Source organism: Culex pipiens, chromosome 1 (assembly GCF_016801865.2).
Source record: "Culex pipiens pallens isolate TS chromosome 1, TS_CPP_V2, whole genome shotgun sequence".
NCBI lineage: Eukaryota > Metazoa > Arthropoda > Insecta > Diptera > Culicidae > Culex > Culex pipiens.
In genome coordinates, this window is record NC_068937.1 from 72,104 (window position 1) to 91,058 (window position 18,955).

At 34.9% G+C, this 18,955-nt stretch overlaps 1 protein-coding gene and 2 long non-coding RNA genes across 5 annotated transcripts in view; 2 read left to right on the forward strand and 1 right to left on the reverse strand.

Annotated features, from left to right (window-relative positions):
- The window catches only part of LOC120427725 (homeotic protein deformed), a 108,763-nt gene that overhangs the window by 70,058 nt on the left and 19,750 nt on the right, over positions 1 to 18,955 (forward strand). The window lies entirely within an intron of this gene.
- On the reverse strand, positions 4,192 to 10,271 carry LOC128092783 (uncharacterized). The gene is made up of 2 exons (XR_008211999.1): positions 9,970 to 10,271; positions 4,192 to 4,964 (listed from the first exon to the last, which is right to left on the reverse strand). It is a non-coding gene; the product is annotated as an uncharacterized LOC128092783 (long non-coding RNA).
- On the forward strand, positions 10,568 to 14,228 carry LOC120427727 (uncharacterized). Its single transcript, XR_005606952.2, has 2 exons — positions 10,568 to 10,746; positions 12,701 to 14,228. It is a non-coding gene; the product is annotated as an uncharacterized LOC120427727 (long non-coding RNA).

Genomic DNA, 18,955 nt, shown 5'->3' on the forward strand with positions numbered 1-18,955 from the left:
TGACACATGTGTTACTCCTACATCGAATTACTTCCGTTGTTAAACGCTACCATTTGATATTGATTAATGGGAAATTAAATTATTAAAGCAAACCTCTTTAGCTCGAATCACGTTACATTTTTCGATTCGTCATCCAAGTACTTTCACGTTACACTATTTGCGGCGCAATCTGTACATTGTAGAAGCTCTTTACGGTGAATGAGTATTTATTTAGCGTTGCTAAATATTTAGCTACGCTTTAAACATCAAGCACACCATACCATTTAACAACATTGTTTCGGACGATGTGTCTCTCCCGCCAACGGTCCACCTGCTCGATTCACTCAAAATCAAGGGGAGGCACAAGAGAGGGAGAAAATTTAAATCTGCACAACTTTACGTCTACGAAAATACAACGATATGTAATGTCAATTTGACGCATGTGACGAACGTAAAATTTGAATCTGTTGAAACCAGTTGAGCCTTTTTTTGACGATTTATTTAAATACGAAAGAAAGCAGTGTTTGTGCGAACGATTAAAACACATTGTAATATGGGTTGACCAATATCTGTGATATATATTCATAAATTCATTTCAAGTCAATGACCCAAACCCGTGCAACTTCAACATCATAACACGCATATGGACTGCGTTCTGAGGATTAAATTATCATATAATTTTACAATCCGCTCTTTCCTTACTTGCGTTTCAGGTTATGAATCGTAAGAGAGTTTAAATCGCGATTGTTGTGCAAAGTAGCTGTCGATGCCAGTGACCTAATATTATGCGTTTGACCTGAACTTTGATGCTAGTTGAATATCGTCAAATTTCATATTACAAACATTAATATTAATGCAGCTGCAAATGTTCATATGCAAGTTCAGCTCGGAGCATCAAGCATGAGTTCGCAGCACAAGTTTAAACAGTAAAATATGCAAAACAAAATTTGCTCCACTTTTTGTACCGCAACAAGTGTATGTTTATTGAAACAATTATGAAGCCCTTAGCAATTGATAAATATTTTAGTAGATGAGTTTACGCATCGACTTTTTTCAGATGCTTTTTGACATGAAAGTAATTTGCATGTAAAATGAATCGCTGCTGCTCGTCATTAAGTGGATACTATTATGTGCAGTCCATAATTTGAAGTGAATTTTAATTATACATGTGTAGCTCACTGCAGTACTCTTTAATTTATCCTGCAAAACGATCGAACCTTCGCCTTTCACATCGAAAAACACGCTGGGCACAGAATTCGTAATGATGTAGCCACCAAGACGCATTTTTTCACATCTTTTTTGCTGCACTTCCAGTGCAGCTTCCCTTACGCCATATAATTGAACGCGGTGTATTGCGCTGCACAATTTTCCAAATTATCGAAAAACATCGCTAAAACGATCAGACAAAAATGGTCGTCGTGAGCACGCCATCGCACAGCGGACGATACATGATAGCGGATAATTGAAGGACTGAATAATTTAATCATATGTGGTGCCATGTATCGCCCCGACACAGCGAACATTTCCGTAAAAAGACGCTGGGGCGAATAGGAAGTCCACAATTTAAGATTCCGCTCGTACGAATTATGATGAATAGTTACAGAATTAAATTTTAATGATTTCTTGATTTCTAGTAAACTTTTTGCTTAACCCGGTAGATTCTCACTACCTTCCACCTTGATGCCATAGTACGCACCACACACTCATTCATGGTATTTGAAACCATATGTTCACACACAGGGGTGAATAGAGATGACCTGGGCAGGTACGCTCCGGCAAAGGTAATAAATTTAGTTCAAGTCCAAACACCGGCTCTAGAACGTTCATCATTGCACAACTGTGATACCTTTAACCTGATATTTCTTCCCCGTGGCTCTACCACTCATGCAATTCAATGTAGGAATTCCCTAATGCCCGCTGGGCTTTTTTTGTATCCGAGTCTGTTTTTTTTACGTTTGGTAACTCTCTTCCTAGGTCAGCCGCAATTGTATCTTTATCTGAAAGGGGGAAGCAATATTAAAGATGAACCGCAAAATAGAAACGAAATTTTCCATCATATTTGCTCGAAGAGTTTTTAGTTGTGGTTATCAAAACACAGCAAAACTATCATTAAAAAAATCGAAATAATGAAGTAAGAATACCAAGCACATGATTAAGGTTGCACAAAATGGATTTGGTTACCCTTGAAGGATGTACACAAGTACAATTTCTTTGAACACAAAATACATCGAGATAAGCAGAACGTCTTGCGAATTGTGTGGATTTTCACACTAAACAAAAGCACAAGTCACGAAGTGAAGCAACTTCTTCGTGCACCAAACAATATAAAAACATTTTTCCCCGCTATTTCAACCATACGAATCCTCGTTTTTTTGTTCAGAGCATTGTAAAAGAAAACTCGGCCCGGTCCTGAAATCAAGAAATTATCACGCAACATAAAAATGGTTGCAATCGTTTAGGCAAACGAACAACAAGCTACGCCACCACCACCACAACTCACTGCCGCGGTGACGATGAAACGGAATATTGTGAAGAAAAGGAAAATGGCAAATTTAAAATTAATTTAAAATCGCACGCCATTGCCTTCGGTAATCTTGCCTTGGCTGTTATTAGACAGAACCACATGAGCAGACAGGAATTAAAAGCAAAAGCGATAAACGAAAAACATGCGAAAGAAACTGGTTCTGTGCATGTCTTTGGCCGCCAGCACCCTGGGATCAGGACTTCAGGTCGAGTTTAGCAAAAGCTTGAATCATTGAACTTCAACAGTTTTAACAGCGTTAGGTAGCATTGTTTTTATGATGTGTATTATTTATTCAAACATACTTTCAGTTAAACAAATCAGTTAGGCTTTTACAAATTTGATTTAAAGTTTTTGTTCCTTAGCTGGGATCAAGTTCAAGATGAGCGTGATGAAAAAATCAAAATTTCAAAAAATTGCAAATAGCAATGAATTAATTTTTATCCAAAAATGCAAAATGAGTAAAATTCTCTAAACTTGTTCTTGAAATCTAATTGGCGTTGATCTTATTTAAATAACTTCATACCAATAAAAACACAACTTTGTCGTTTTGTTTTGTACGGTGTCAACAACAAGAACTGAAAACTCAAGCCGGCAATATTCACCCTAGAGGTATTTTTGGAATGCAACAAAAACTCAGCCATGACAACCAGACAATCAATACTCAATCAAACATATGACTTGAGCATGCTTATAAAAAAATGAACCCACTAACCTACCTCACTGATCCCATTAATATATAATGAATACACACCACCGCCGAAATAAATGTGCTGCAAGTTCTGAGTAAGCAATAAAAAGGGAAAAACCGGAATTGGCAAACACTAGAAACCAGACAACACAATCAGTTTATGCAAGGGATTTTGTTTTTTTTTTGTGTTTATGCGCAACCTTTTACATATACTGAGAATAACTCCACCACCAAATTCGAAAAACCTAATTGCTATTGATTATGGTGAATGAGGCACGTGCTCTAACATCCAGTTGAGCTGCAAAGTTTTATTGACTTAAAAAAAGCAAAACAATTTCTTCATTCAAATAAAACTTTAGCCACTTACTCGTAGCACACAATTGAATTTCCCCGTTGCGTTTGAGATCAATTTCGGTGCCTGCAAGGGACGTAAGAGGGTTTGCCTGAAGCCTCAACATGATTAATGAAGCGAACTGGCTGTGTTATTGGAATTTCTTGTATCAACAGTGCAAAAATTTCCATTTATTTAAAAGCAGTTTGATTGCTCGGCTCGACGGCTCTAATTGAGTTTCACACCTTTTGCTGTCGCGTTTCATTCATGAACTGTGGGAGGAGAGGAAAAATTGTGTCACTCTTTCGACGAAAGTGGAGGTGACAGGACTGACATCCTACATACTGCACGGGGTGATCAAATTCAGGTGTTATGTGGGAAGGCAAAGTGGTCATCATTGTACACTTTAGTAATCCCCAAAAAGCGATTTCTGCTTCCATAAGTCCCTCTTCACGCTGTATCTTCGACTGAATGAACGAAGGTCAGCGTGCGAGATGTGGAACACATCATCATGGGGCAGGCACACATTCAGGAAAATCGAAACAAAACCCGACTTGGTCAACGAGTTTAGTCCGACCCTGCCCTCCCGCCGTAAAAGCTCTTTTGATTGTACATGAAATGCTGTCATAATACCTATTGTCTCAGTTGATTGATGAATGTCTGATATACTACATTTTTATGCCACTTTATTTCATCCATTCCTTCGTCTTTGCGTTTGTTTTGATTCCATTAACTATGCATGGGGATCACTATCCAGCCGTGGATGTGTCTGTGTGTGCGATTTTTCCTCTCGAGTGTGTTTCATCGATTTTTATAACACGTGCTGTGAAACTTCTTCAAGCTTAACTCTTTAAGGTGATCTGACTTGAAGATATATGACTCCTTACAGTTTAGAATTGACCATTTGAAAAACTTGTTCATCCCCGGGAAATGGCTAATAATGTACACTATCCTGTCATCAAAATACCCTTCTCGTTCTACCGAATAATTTTCCTAAAGTTAAAATCTCGTACTAGATTAACACAGTTTTGTCGCGTAATAGAGCTGTTTATCTAAATGAAGATATTCCCTAGGCTGTGAAACCATGTGCTTGCGACGTGACTTTCGCAACTTGTTTTACGCATGAAAATTAGAATTGGCAAAAACATGCGCTGCGCATCATACAGTGAGATTTCACTCTGAATGCGATCCAAGTTCAAGATTCGTGAACCTCGTGTTTGTCAGCAGCAGAGCGACATCAAGCCCTGCTCAATAGCATGTTTCTCTTTCCAGCACACGAAAATATGCTTCACGAGACCGTCATCTGAGAAGCAGAAGAGTGCGGCTTACCGATGCACAGCTGCGAGTACTAATCGTCGTTTAGATACTCTTTTCGTTTGTTACCATGTTGCCTGTCACCGTTTTGTCACTTGTCGTTTTCGCTGCGCTTGATCGCGTAAGATCTGAAATAGCGCGAAAATATCTCTTAAATGCCGATGTCAAAACAATAATATAGACAAGTTCAACTGAACCTCGAATGGCATTTTGGCACCACTAGAATGTTGAGCTAACATTTCGTTAAAAAAAATCGAAAGAGGGTTTTTCTTTACAACGTAAAAATCAAAATTAAGATTTCAGATTTTCAACCATTTTGTTCTATAAAAATCATTAATATTGGCCGATGAGATGTTTCAAATACATCTGTCAAACAAATATCAGGTAATTTGTGCAATGAATGCATGATTTTTTATAAGGTGGGCCTAAAAACGTGTCATCTCGAGTGTTCAAGGTAATCTGTTGGTAAATCGTGAGTGTGAAAACGTCGATGCATAAATCCATCTGTGTCTTAGTTCTCTTGTTCTAAGTTTGCTGTGATTCCTGTATAGTTAGCACAAGACTGCACTGAGACATCGACATGACATTTTATTGTTCAATGAAAAGGAGACCGGAAGATTTAAAACTATCAAATTTTTTTACTAAAAATAATTGAGTGGAATAAAATTTTGAAGCTGTCATTTATTCATGATTATCGACCATTCACCCACATCAGACGGCAGAGAGTAAAAAAATCACGGATTTATCTAAATTCACGATGCTATCCGCGAGAGGAAAAACTTCTATAAATCGAATTTCGGTAACGAAATTGGTTTATACCAGTGAACTTTTTTGACTATGAACTCTGTATACGATCCCTGTACCATTTTTTTAAACTCTCAGTCCGTGTTATTTTTCCTCTCGGATGGGTTCTGCACTGCTGTGGGTGTAGCTTTCAAGCAAGCAAGAAATTATTTATTAAAATGTTCAACTTATTTTAGGTACTGTAAACGCCAACGGAGAAACTAAGCGCCAGCGAACATCGTACACGCGCTACCAAACGCTCGAGCTAGAGAAGGAGTTTCATTTCAACCGATACCTGACCCGCAGAAGGAGAATTGAAATCGCTCATGCCCTATGCCTGACGGAACGACAAATCAAAATTTGGTTCCAAAATCGGCGGATGAAGTGGAAAAAGGAGCACAAGATGGCTTCGATGAACATTGTCCCATATCACATGACGCCGTACGGTCACCCTTATCAGTTTGATATTCATCCGTCACAATTTGCACATTTGAGTGCATAGGACGCGTGGCACTTTTCGGGTACTGGTTAGAGGCTCAACCAGCTCTATCAGGAACAATATCAGGGATATCAGAATAATCAGGATAGTGTCTTGTTCGGTGGGAACACAACACCATCTGATTCAACCAAGTATAACCAAGAGTTTTGATTTTCCCCGGACTAGTACGAGAATTCCCTTCTTGATGGCTAGCGGCCGAGGATTGGCAAAACTTCGCTTAAGTAGAATTATGTAAATCACGATGATATCCCTGGTAGAAACTGATGTGCGCTGCTGTTGAGATATCCATCAAACTTGAAGTTGTACCATCCTTTCTTCGATTTTATCTTCATACTCAACTTTAAGTTATTTTATACATTGAACAATAACCAATACGCTGTAAATAGGTGATAACTTCGAAGAAAGTATCTTAATCTTCTCTAATCAGTATTCGAAAAGCAAGCTTCGCGTTAAGTGAGGCCCTCTAATAGTATGTAAGGCATCAAAGTGTTATATTTCTCTTTTCCATGATTTGGCTTCAGCTTGAATCGTTTCAGCACTCAACTTGCATGCAAGTTGCTTGCCGAGATTCATAGTGAAGACACTGACATTGAAATATTTCAATGGAATTGTGGAAAAGATACTCTCGTACTTGTTTCAAAATTAGCGATTGTCAGTTTTTGTTGATATTTTTTGTATTCATGTGAATGTAAAGGCGCTTGGTTAAATTGATAATTTTACTAGATTGTGTGAAGTTGTTCGACTATATTGTGTATAATGTCGAGTTAATATATTAAAAAAAAAAGATCTGCTCCTAATTATCAATTCAACGATACGCCTACAGATTTGTCCTTTGTGTTGATTTTGAACACCATTGTGAAGAATAAAAGAATTAAGAGTCTATAATTTGTAATTGGCATAATCGAACAAAATGATATTGGTCTGAGATATTAAAAGCATAGCATTATTTGTACGATCAGTAGAATTTAAGAAGTAAGCACACATTGTAAATATAATACAATAGAAAACTTTAATTTATTAAAATGCTTTAGAAATATTATGAGGTAATTTTAAGTAGTTAAATAACATCAACCAACGAAGATGCAATATTCAGATTTTATTACACGAACAAAAACTTTTTTCACGTTAACATTTAAAAAAAAAACTTCGTTTACGTTTCGTTTAGTTTCGTTTTAGTTGTTTTTTTCTTTTGTTTTCAAAACAAGTACGCTAATCAAAAATGCGCTCCAGGAAAATTTCAAGCAAATTCGGATTACACAGGGATTATTTGAAAGCAGCATTCTTCTGTGCTTTGAAACGTACATTTTTTGATTCGACCATTCTCCTGAAAATGGTACATCAGGAGTGCATGATAAAAAAAGAAAATTGATTGTAATTATCGCTAAATAGAATTTAAAGAATAAACTTTTGAGTTGAATCGCATTAAGGAGTTATTAGCCAGAAAATAAATCATGAAATTTTATGCATTCCGAGATGACACTATTTTACCAGTTTAGATGATGAAAACACGTTTTATAAACTATGAAGTATAAACTATTGGGCTAAACAAACAAATCATTTTGTAAAAAAAACGCTGTTACGTAAATACAATGCCACGTTGACGACCTCCAGTAGCTGTAGTGTAACTAAATCAAATTCAGACATGCCCACTTAGGTTGAAACGACTAATTCTCTGAATAAGCTACAAATTGTCATGTACTATATAACCATAATTTTTTTTCCAACGGGTGACAAAACAAAAAGTAGAGCATTAAACACTGAGTTTTATTATTTTTTTTCGCAAAAGAATCCAACATTTTGCGATGATAAGCAACAGGTCGATTAGTTTTAATTACACGTCATTTCATTAAAAAATAAATCGAATTGAAACAAAAAAAAACTCGTTTCTTCAACTGCCGAAAAATCCCTACCAACTCATTTCAATCAATCATATGTAGTTTTCTAGGCCGTACCAGTCGACACAAAAATTTCAAGGTGATAATTGAATTAGTAAGACTGTGGTAATTGGAAAGAGAGCGCTTCATATGCAGTGTACACTGTAAGCGGCAGAACGCTGGAACACAATTAACACGTAAGATCACATGACTGTTCGTGCGGTGAAACTTTTTTGAGCTAAATTCCGCTTCTAACCGTTGTTCCAAATTGATTGTAAAAGTCGTCACAGCTGACGATATGCAAATGATTTGAACACTGATTTTGCAATGAGTCAAGACTTAAGGCAACATTGTTTTGCAAGCAGTTTCGATTTTTGCCTTCCTCACTGAGGAAAGTCTATAAATTCACTTGAAAATTAAGTGCTTAATTAGACCTCATAAGCCCGGCTCCGTGTATGCATATCGACTTACAATTTAGAATCAAATTCTGAGCAAATCTAGAGTTTTATTTGAAAATGTTTTATAAACATAGGGAACTAGGTGGTCAAAACTAGGTGTCCGATGGCTTAAGATTGTTAAGGCAATTGCAAACCTCTTTTAACACCTAAGCTTCCATCCACACCGGGATTCGAACTGACGACCTTTGGATTGTGAGTTCAACTGCCTATCAGTGACTCCACCGAGACAGGACCCAGGGAGACTTTTCTTACACTTGGATTGGGCTAACGACCATCCTCTAGGTTAGACCAGGGATCGAACCCAGACCGACTGGGTGAGAGGCAACCACGCTTTAAATGAGCCAAACAGATTGAGGATATGATGACTGCTTATAATACACTACATACACTTTTTGGAGGCTAATATCAGCTTTTGTGTGGTGCAAATGAAAACATGTTGCCTAATTTTTACATTGAATACTAATTCTAACCGCAACATTGTATTTCTGAGAAAACTCTACATAGGATACAAGCTTTGGTAAAAGTTTTCCTTTTGGTTCACGGAATATATATTTTTTATGTTCTTGTTTCTACACATTAATAAAAAAATTAATTTCACATTTGACATGATTGTTAACTAAATCTAATATCAAAACGTTTAATCATATATTCGATGTAAAGTTATGTTTATTTTGACGTAAATCGGTGAAATTTCCACTGGTACACCATTACATCTCGCGAAACCTAAAAAATATATGACAAATAACTTAACAATACGCAGTATCCTCGCTCTACAAGCTGAATGTTGTTCCTTGGGCTATTTTTAGACTCCGGGCCAAATATGAGCAAAATCGGCCAACATTTATCCATTGATACTCGAAGGTAAAGTTTGTGTGAGAAAAATCGAAAATATGTATGGAAAACTAAATTTTCATACGGTTTGGTTTGCACGGGGCGTTCTCATTGAAATTTTATTGTTTTTTAACTTTGTAGAACATACCAGAGCTGTAAAACTCGATTATAAGATTATTAGGGACTTAAAATAGTAGTTTATGCAACAAGTTGCAAGAAGAGATTTTTTCAGTACGAGTCGTACATTTATCCAACGAGGTTCATCGAGTTGGATAAATACGAAGAGTGCTGAAAAAATCAAGTTTTGCAACGAGTTCCATACAAAATTTTTTGCAATTCCAAAAAATACACACTGAGTGAAATTTTATGTCAAATTTTCATGTATTTTGTCAATAAATCGTTTAAATAAAAAAAAATGCTGAAAAGTGTTACTTTTCGAAACAAGTGCCGAAAAGTTCAACTTGTGAGATGAGTACCCTTAAAGAAAATATATGTGTACCCTTCGTTGTTAATAGTTGTAATTTCATTGGCCCGAAAATTGCACTGTTTCTTAATAAACTAAGCTGTGAACTCAAGCAGTTCTATATATTAGGTATATGAAAATAGGTTGACAGTTATCCTAAGTAAAATTTTAAAATCAATAGTTTAGACATTCAAACTAACGCTCTTATTTGTATGTGTAACTTACCTTTTGCTGTATTGAACAAGCGTCATTTCATTAGAACAGAGGCGGTAATATTGCTTGGTTTTCAACTGTGAACTGGAGTTTAAAAGAGCTATAAAAGAAGAAAATGTCTACATCAATGTATAGCTAAACTTAATTAAAATATTCTTATTGATTTTCAATCTCGAACGTTTGAAATATCCTGAACAATCAGCTTCACACCAAGCATCCTGAAAACGTCCTTGAAACAACTTCAACTGTATGCAACCTATCTTCTTCGATGATACCAAAAAATAATACCCAAGGAGAAACAGATGACGAAATTCAACACAAATTTATGACGAAAAAGACTATACAATCATTTATGATCCTCATTGAATACAAAAAAAGAGATATGAGAGCGGTAAACTGAGAAATCTCACAACCACTCTACTCGAATACCCATACCGTGCTACGGGAGCCCATGTTGAACTTATTTTGTAGAGTCCAAACACGCATACATCTAAGGTTTCTTCCCGTACTAAAGTTTTCAGCTGAACGAATAAGAGAGAGAGAGAGAATTTGGACATCTAGGAGGGACATGTCTCACAACTGCCTCACAACTTCAGTTGATTTTTTGACTTCCAGCATTATACACATCGGCAGTGAATTGGCAGAGTAAATGCAAAATCCACTTTATTTTATACTTTTTAATTGCATATTTTACTAAAATATTAATAAGAGTTACAAACTAATGGACGAGTGCATGTGTAGGATGTAGGATTAAATTGGTAAAAATATGTATTTATTTCTGATTTCTGTGTAAGTACGATTTGAAGCAATTAATAATAATGTTATCACTGTTAGGCAATAACATAAGTTTTATTTTAAATTTGTTTTTATCATTTTAAAAAATCTGATGATTAAATTGAAAAATCGCATTTAAAAGCAAATGAAATACAATTTTAAAAAATCATTCACAGTGTTCTACGCATGTGTAAAACCATTTTTATGCTTTTTGCGAGGCTGCAAATACCCTAATTTTTGCTGCCTGCTGGCCTTGTATCACGACAAGGCTTTCAAATATCACACTGATATAAAATGGCGGGCGAACAACTTTCACTTTACAGTGCCTGGAGAAATCAATAATCCCAGCATGGTAAAGATCGAATAACTATCCTGATTTTCCGTAAGACACCAATCCCATCATAAGATTGCAGGTTTTCAAGTTAATATGCATTGTACATTGTAATTGCGAGTAGTTAGATTACTTAGTGATATGTGAGAAGTTGCAAATCGAGTGATTATGACATTATCTTCTTGAATCGATTAAGATTGAATCATCGGTCTTATACAATTTACAAATTATTTGAATAGTTCAATAAGACAAAAATCACATTCCAGTTATTTATTTAATTATTATCGTGTTTTTTTATTAGTAGGTACTTAATACTGATTAAATACTGAACATAAATTTAAACTTTCATTGTTTACAAATTTATAAATCATCTTTGTGAACTGGTTGATTTAGTTAATTGCAATATGTATTTGTCCATTTTGCACAATCCAAATCCTACTCTAAACGAGCTTTTAAAATTTATTTGACATAACTCTTCACAATGTCATATACGAACAGATTGTCCCTGAGGAATGCAAATCAGTATGACCAATTATTTCCTGATGTTTTTATACCTGTGAACGCAAGAAAGAAGCAACTGTTAAATGTTCATACTCAAGTATCGTATGACGAAAAAGGAAACACAAATATCCCTTCGTTCCCAAAATGCTTCAGGTAGCTTAGGAAAACGGAAGGTGTGATCGTTCCGAGATTATCCTACCGAAAGTGTTTTTAAAGGGGATTATCCCTCTAAATAATTGTTTTTGTACACTTGACTTTGAACAATCAAGAAAAAAGAACAAATAATAAATATTCTTACAGTATTTTAACAACTGAGTTCCCTGCTATACATTCTTTTTGTTTCTTGTACATTCAATTTCTAGTCCATCAACCGGGACAAATATGGTTTCATATTCTGGTACATTAAATTATAAGACTTGATCAATTGGCTTCATTCACAACGTTGGTGACCTTCATATTTACACTCAAATTATTTGCATCAGCCTATGGATTTAAACCGGTGACACCGTGCAACAAATGCAAAAAAGCGGTGGATGTATGCAGAGGGTTATACCTACACTAATATAACAAGTTTTTGTACAATGGTTTCCGTTCCTACCCTTTGTTATAATATCTCAAAAGGAAATGATTCTGAAGCACTTAAAAATCATTCTTCCACATAACTCGTATTGAAGCGCACGTTTTTGTTGCATGGTGAATTCTTTGAATTTTTAGTTTGGTGTCCTTTTCGTTTTATACATACTAACAGAACTTTATGAAATGTTTATATGGAATCCATCAAATATAAATCTTAAATCAGTCTTGAAACTTTTTATAGGCGCACTGCTATTTTAAAGAGTGCATACATAAAATAAAAATAAATTTTGTATATTGTTATCTGATATCAATTAGCCTATTATTAGATCAACGGGGGAGCAACTATTTATTAACTTTCTCCAAATCATTGAGCTTTCTTAAGCCGAATAGTTTGAACTAAACTGAGTAACACACGTCTTAAAATATTTATGTGTAAATTTGTAAGGAAAAGAGACAAGATAACACGACGGCAAATATTGATAAGTTCCGCTATTACATGTTTTGAATTGCATCAAACTTTTTCATATCGATCCAGAAATAATATTTTCTATATTTCGTCAGATCATTCACACGGCCATCTTTACATCAAAACCTTGAAGTCAAATCAACGTCAGTCACGATGTCAACTGCGATACGGTGTTGATGTGAAAAGAAGGGCGATTTTCGGCTGTCGACAGGAGAGCAGAACTCAACACTAACACTAACACCACTCAACATGGGAAGGTATAAATATCCATTTTTATTACACCAGCCCCTGTTTCGATGCTTTCAGATGAGGGTTCTTCAATCGAGCAAACTGAGTGTGCTCCGCGTCACCGCTGAATATCCTTTTAAAAATATCATGGCGTTTGCGCACAACGTGTCTCGTACCACAGGTATTTGTATTGGTGGCACATTTTCCTATATCCTGTTGAAAATGCTTGTTTTGAGCAAGGGGGATGTCCTAACTGCAACACAAATACAAACAAACCGTGCTTTTTCCTGGTTATGTCAATCTTGTGCACGCTTCTTTTAGCGGCAAATTTAGCATCAGGTATATTTTCTTACTTTTCACTAGAAACGCTCTGTGAAGTTTGTTTTTAGTTAAATTGTTAATTGTTTCACGATTATATTAAACATGTGAATAGCTAGCTAAATTACATGCAGAATCATGGACTTTCAGGAAAAATAATCGTTAGGCTGCATTTTTCTGTGCAAAAGTAATTTAATTTCAGCAGTCTTTATGGTAGTTTTACTGTTTTATAAATGTTTATTTCTCTCATTTTAGCTGTGTCAGCTAAAATTGGTGAATCTGTAATTCTATGAATACTAATTAAACCAACAAAAAAATACACCTTCCAACATTGTTCTAAACATTCTCAATTTATTATGATGCAAACACAGCCTCAAAGACAGCTCAGTTTTTTTTTTCGTTTTTATACTTTTAAGTTTCAAATGTTCTTTTCCAAAGTTTTTATGGAGAATAAAAGCGGCACTTTTATTTTTCAAACAATCTTTGAAGAAACTCATCCCTCTTTTTTTAAAAAAAGGAAAGGAAAAAAATACACGTGATTTTTTAGTTTTCTAGTACAACTTTTGCTAGAGTTTATATGTTTTATTGCTGTTGTGTTACACGTAAATGGCTTACGGCTACAGATTATTAAAATACAGCAATGATAATCGTAGTTGTAATTGATGCAAATAATGTCTGTTAGTTTTTTCCACAGGTTTAATCTGTATTTAAATTAATCATTTAGTGCCATTAACTCTTATTTAAACAGGATCATCTTTTCGTCGATTTATGTTCTACATCTACCCTGTAGATCCGAATTTGTTTGAATATAAACAAGCGACAAATTCGGTTCTAGAGAGGTTTGTGTGGGGCATTTGAAAACAGCATCAAAATAACCACAAGTGAGTAGAATCGACGAAAGGAACACTTTTCTTCGAAAATTACAGGATGTTTGTTACCTCTTCCGGGCCGAATATGCAGATGCTTTAGTTTTGTACAATGTTGGAATTGGAAACAGTAAGAATCATTTTTAAAATGCTTTGGTAGTTATAAAAAAGTGCGGTATGTTGCATGTTGTAAAATAAATAAATAAATAAAGCCTTTTTTCTATAAAATATTTCTGAAAGAAAGCCATTGTGATAACAATCATTAAATTAAACTAAATTAAATTACAAAAAATTTCGATCATACACATCAAAGCAATTAAAGGGGTTGTTGAAGCATATGTTTACCTATTCAAACCAAGAAAAAATGTTTGGTCTACTATTATTCTTCTTTAGTTCAAATGTTTAGTTAAAAAACCGCGTTTAACGTTGATATAAAATTTGTTACAAACTTGTTCATAAATTTCAAAAATAAAAGTGGCCAAACAAAATGACCTTTACCACCTAAAACGCCAACGCAATAATAGAACACTTTGAAGGGAAAATTTCTAAAAAAATAAAATCAAACGCCACCTTGTCGCATTTGTGCTCACTTGTGACAACTGGTCAACCACTCAATACTTTTCTAGAAAAACGATAATTCAAATTTGATGGTAAATGCTCTCAAAACTTTGAATTATGCAGTTAAATAAAATGTACAAAGTGTCACATTTAAGCACAAAATTCTTATACAAACCAAATTAAGCTTTAATCAATAGTTTAACCAACTTTACCAAGGTATTTTCAAAAACAAAAGATAGGAAATTAAATATTTGTTGCAACAAACTTCAAAATGTTAATGAAAATAAAAGTCTAATCAACTGAAAACAATCTAAAATGGATTTTTATTGATTGATAATCACATTTTTAGCATGTATGGGCTGGTTAAAAAAACAAATTAAATATTTTTGCTAAAAAAAATCGGCAATGTTTAGATATAAAAAAATGTGTCAAAAACAACTGGACAGGCGTATAATGTATTTTAAAACAGTATTTTACCCAGAAAATGGTAATGATTCAATAACTCGTAATTTAAATTTTTAATGCTTATTTTATTTTTGCCCAAGCACCAATACGCATGAAGGTCCTAAATGCATCTTCAACACTTCAGTCTTGTTATGAAGCATGCAAAATTTATAAAAATTAACAGCATAATCAATGTATTTTGATCAAGCAAACTTGATAAAACCATTTTTGCCCGAAATCCTAACAAGTAATGTTACGTTTTCTCAGTTTGCTGTTTTATTTGTGGCAGAATATATCCCATCACATTTCAATAAATTAAATGGTTTGCAGTTTTAAAAATTTTTAATTCAAAGCTGCACCTTCTCTTGTGATGATGACTCCCATTATTGTTTCGTTAGACGATAATAATTGTACTTCATTTACAATATATCTAGAGTTTTTTTTTCAAAAATCAAATTATTCGCTCTACAGCATTGCCTTGGCGTTCTCGATTGCGAGATTCCTACTCGAAACTAGGTGTTCGAAGGCTTGATTGTTGAGGCAATTGCAAAGCTCTTTTTACACCAAAGCTTCTATCTACCCCGGGATTCGAACTGACGACCTTTGGATTGTTAGTCCAACTACCTACCAGCGACTCCACCGAGGCAGGACCCAGAGAGACAACCCCTACACCTGGATGGAGCTAACGACCTAACCCTTTAGGTTAGACCGGGGCCAACATTTACTTCCCCATCCGACGGAAGGCGTAGTCAGACAAATCTCGTCTCGAAAAATGCCACCGGGACCTGGAGTTTTTTAATAGGTCCTAAAAACATATGGAAGACAATAGCTTATAATACCTTCAAACAAAATCTAGATTTTCACAAAATTCCTTCAACAAGTTGTTTATTAAAATTGAATGTAATACACTGCTTCTGTTCGTATGAACTTTTCATCACTTTTGAGCTATTAATGGAGTTTGATCCAAAATCGTCAGCTCTTTCAAATTCAGTTTTTTTTTTGCGAGAACATAACACGTAGCCTTGGGCGAGACACACTTCACTTACGTTTTTCTCAACTTGTTGTATTTGCCTATGGGACACATATACGAACATGGGCAGTACAGAGCATTTAGGGTCGTAAATAGTGTCTTTCACTTTTGGGGCAATGAATGTCAATGATGGTTCTGAATTCAGGGTTCAGAAATAGTAAATTGAAATGAAAAATTAATCACTGTATGTAAAATGCTCCTACAAACCACACAAAGAAAACCATTTTTTGATTGATAAATTCTGAAACAAAATTTGAATGTTTTTCTAAAACAAACATGGCCGCCAAATGGCCGATCGGGAATAATGCCTTCCAGAGCCTTAAAAGTTATGATCATTTTTTTCTTGAAACGATTGACGGCTGCACCTTAACCTCAGAGTCTACATTTGGTCGAAGTAGGGAAAGAACAGTTGGATTTGGCGACTAGTCTCATCGGAATAAATGAGAACAATTTTTTTGTTGCATTTTGATGATTTTGGCGAAGTTACTATTACCGAAACGGTGCTGAAAATTGGAAAAATCTTGCATTATCTCTGGTCGAGCTACTAAATAAAGATACATTTCATATAGCTTCTACAAGTCGTTTTCAAATGTAATTATGTAATGTGTTTCTCACTTGTGATTAAGGAAACAGGTTTCTGTCAACAACTCATAAAAAATTTTTGTTGTCAACAGTTATGGAAAAGGACCAAATATTTCATTTTTTGAAAAGTTCTTTTAAAAATTGTACCAAATGAAATTAATTTTTTTAAGTTACATTTATTCAACATGCAGCTCAGCATTCAAATTACTTTGTAGAATTAAAATTCAACTTCAACGCAATACCTACACTATATTGCATACAACATTTGTTCCGAATAGCTAGTCACGTATAGAGGCGCTGCACTCCAACGGTGTGGAACGAAAAACGGAATCACCCCAATGAAAGACCAAAGGAAGATGTATCTTGCGTGAACATACATTATTCAGAAGTGATTGAAACTTTTAATTAATTGATCCTCTCATGCTGTTATCCAGACTCATTAAGTGAAGCAAAAAATATTTATACAGAGGATATTAAAAGATAAATATTACTACTCCGGCTAATAAGAACATGAAAAAAAGTCTGAAAAACACTTTCCACTTTCAAACAGTTCAAATACCGTCAGTGGGGGTGACTATGGGTCAAAAAACGATACACCTCTCGAAATTTCTTAATAACAAAAACAATTTAAATAACATCGAAAAACATTCTAAGTAGATTTGTTCTTAGATAGTTTACTAACATTTTCCCAAAATATGGTGGATTTTGATGAACACTATCTTAAATGCCAATAGTTTGAAAATTGACCCAATCTCACCCCTTAGAGGGGGTGACATTGGGTCAAATGAAACTAAAATGATGCTCAAATACAACGATTTGGTAAAAACCAGCATCCAACAGCGTTTCTTGTTCGAGGGAATCGTATTGACACGCTACAATGTTTGAAGTGGAGATTTTCAAACATTTGGGTAGTTTTCGAGCAATTCTAACAAAAGTGTTAGAAAAATGATTTTTCGAGAGGTAATTTTTGGTCAAAAACGTACCCCAACTTTAGACATCTGCCAAAATAACAGGATTTGTTCTAGAAACGAGATTTTTTCAGCGAAGTAATCTTACGATGTCCCCTACACAACCCCTTTAACAGAATTCAGTTTCATTGAGAATAACCTGAAAAATGGTAAAATCCGTAAAAAATCACTTTGACCCAATCTCACCCCCCAGACCCAATGTCACCCCCACTGACGGTAGTTGTCAATATCAACAAGTCCAGTAGTCAGTAACTCGGAGTCATGATTATTAAAAGATGTACATATTTGATAATTCTTAAATTGTACGAACTGACCATAATTTAAAAAAGAATTACTGATTTATGGCATTTCTTATCTAGCTGACCCCGAACAACGGTTTTGTTTTACAGTATTTTTTAATATTTATTTTTAATATGAATATTTTTTCCCATGTCAGAAGAAAATCAAAAGGAAATCAATTTCAATCAATCTTTTCATTAAAACAGATAGTTTTCGAAATGGAAGGAATGGTGTACAGAAACTTTTTTTTTTAAATATTATTATGAACAATCTTATCTGTTGACTAACATTTGGAATTAACTTAGAAGTGAACTTTTGTTTCCAAAAAAGGAGAAAACTAATCCTAAGGAAAGGATCAGTAATATTTGAATGCAAAACATTTCTCCAATCTTAACACAACAAGCATACCGCAGTATCAAAACTCAGAAACGTTCTATTTTTCGGCACAGCGGTTAACACTTGATTGACGGATTCAAAGCCACTTAAGTATAATTAATCGATTTTCAATTGTCTCATTTAAATTCAAACATTCTTCAGACAGATAATTGACTAAAACTCGCTAGAAAGTGAAGTGAAGATACATCGAGGAAATTGATGAAATCTCATTTAAGCAACTCATGCTCGAGAAGATTGAATTCGATCCAGTTGCGAACAAAGCATTAATTCATTCATCGATCATTAACTAGTTGATGTTATTATTTGTAAAATGTAAAACTGGCTGAAACCCGGGGATTTTTCGCTTAAAATGTCCAAATTTTCTATAACTATGGTAACTGTAGCTTCAATCGATATCGGGCTAGTGAATTCAAGCAGTTTACGGTTTTGTCACTTTAAAAATATCAACCTAAAGGAAGTTTGAACGGCTTCGTTCAAAGCCATGCATTCACGCTGAGTGAGGTGGCTAATTTAGAATGACTAGACGGAAATCGATTGCTAGGCTAAATGTTAAGTAAACCAGTCTCGCATTTTATGGTGAAACAGCAGCGGCAGCCGTATGGAAACAGCAGGAGCCTATAGCCAGCCAGTTGAAATGCAAAGTCATCGCTGGGCCTCCTCTGCATATTTCGGTTCGCTCAC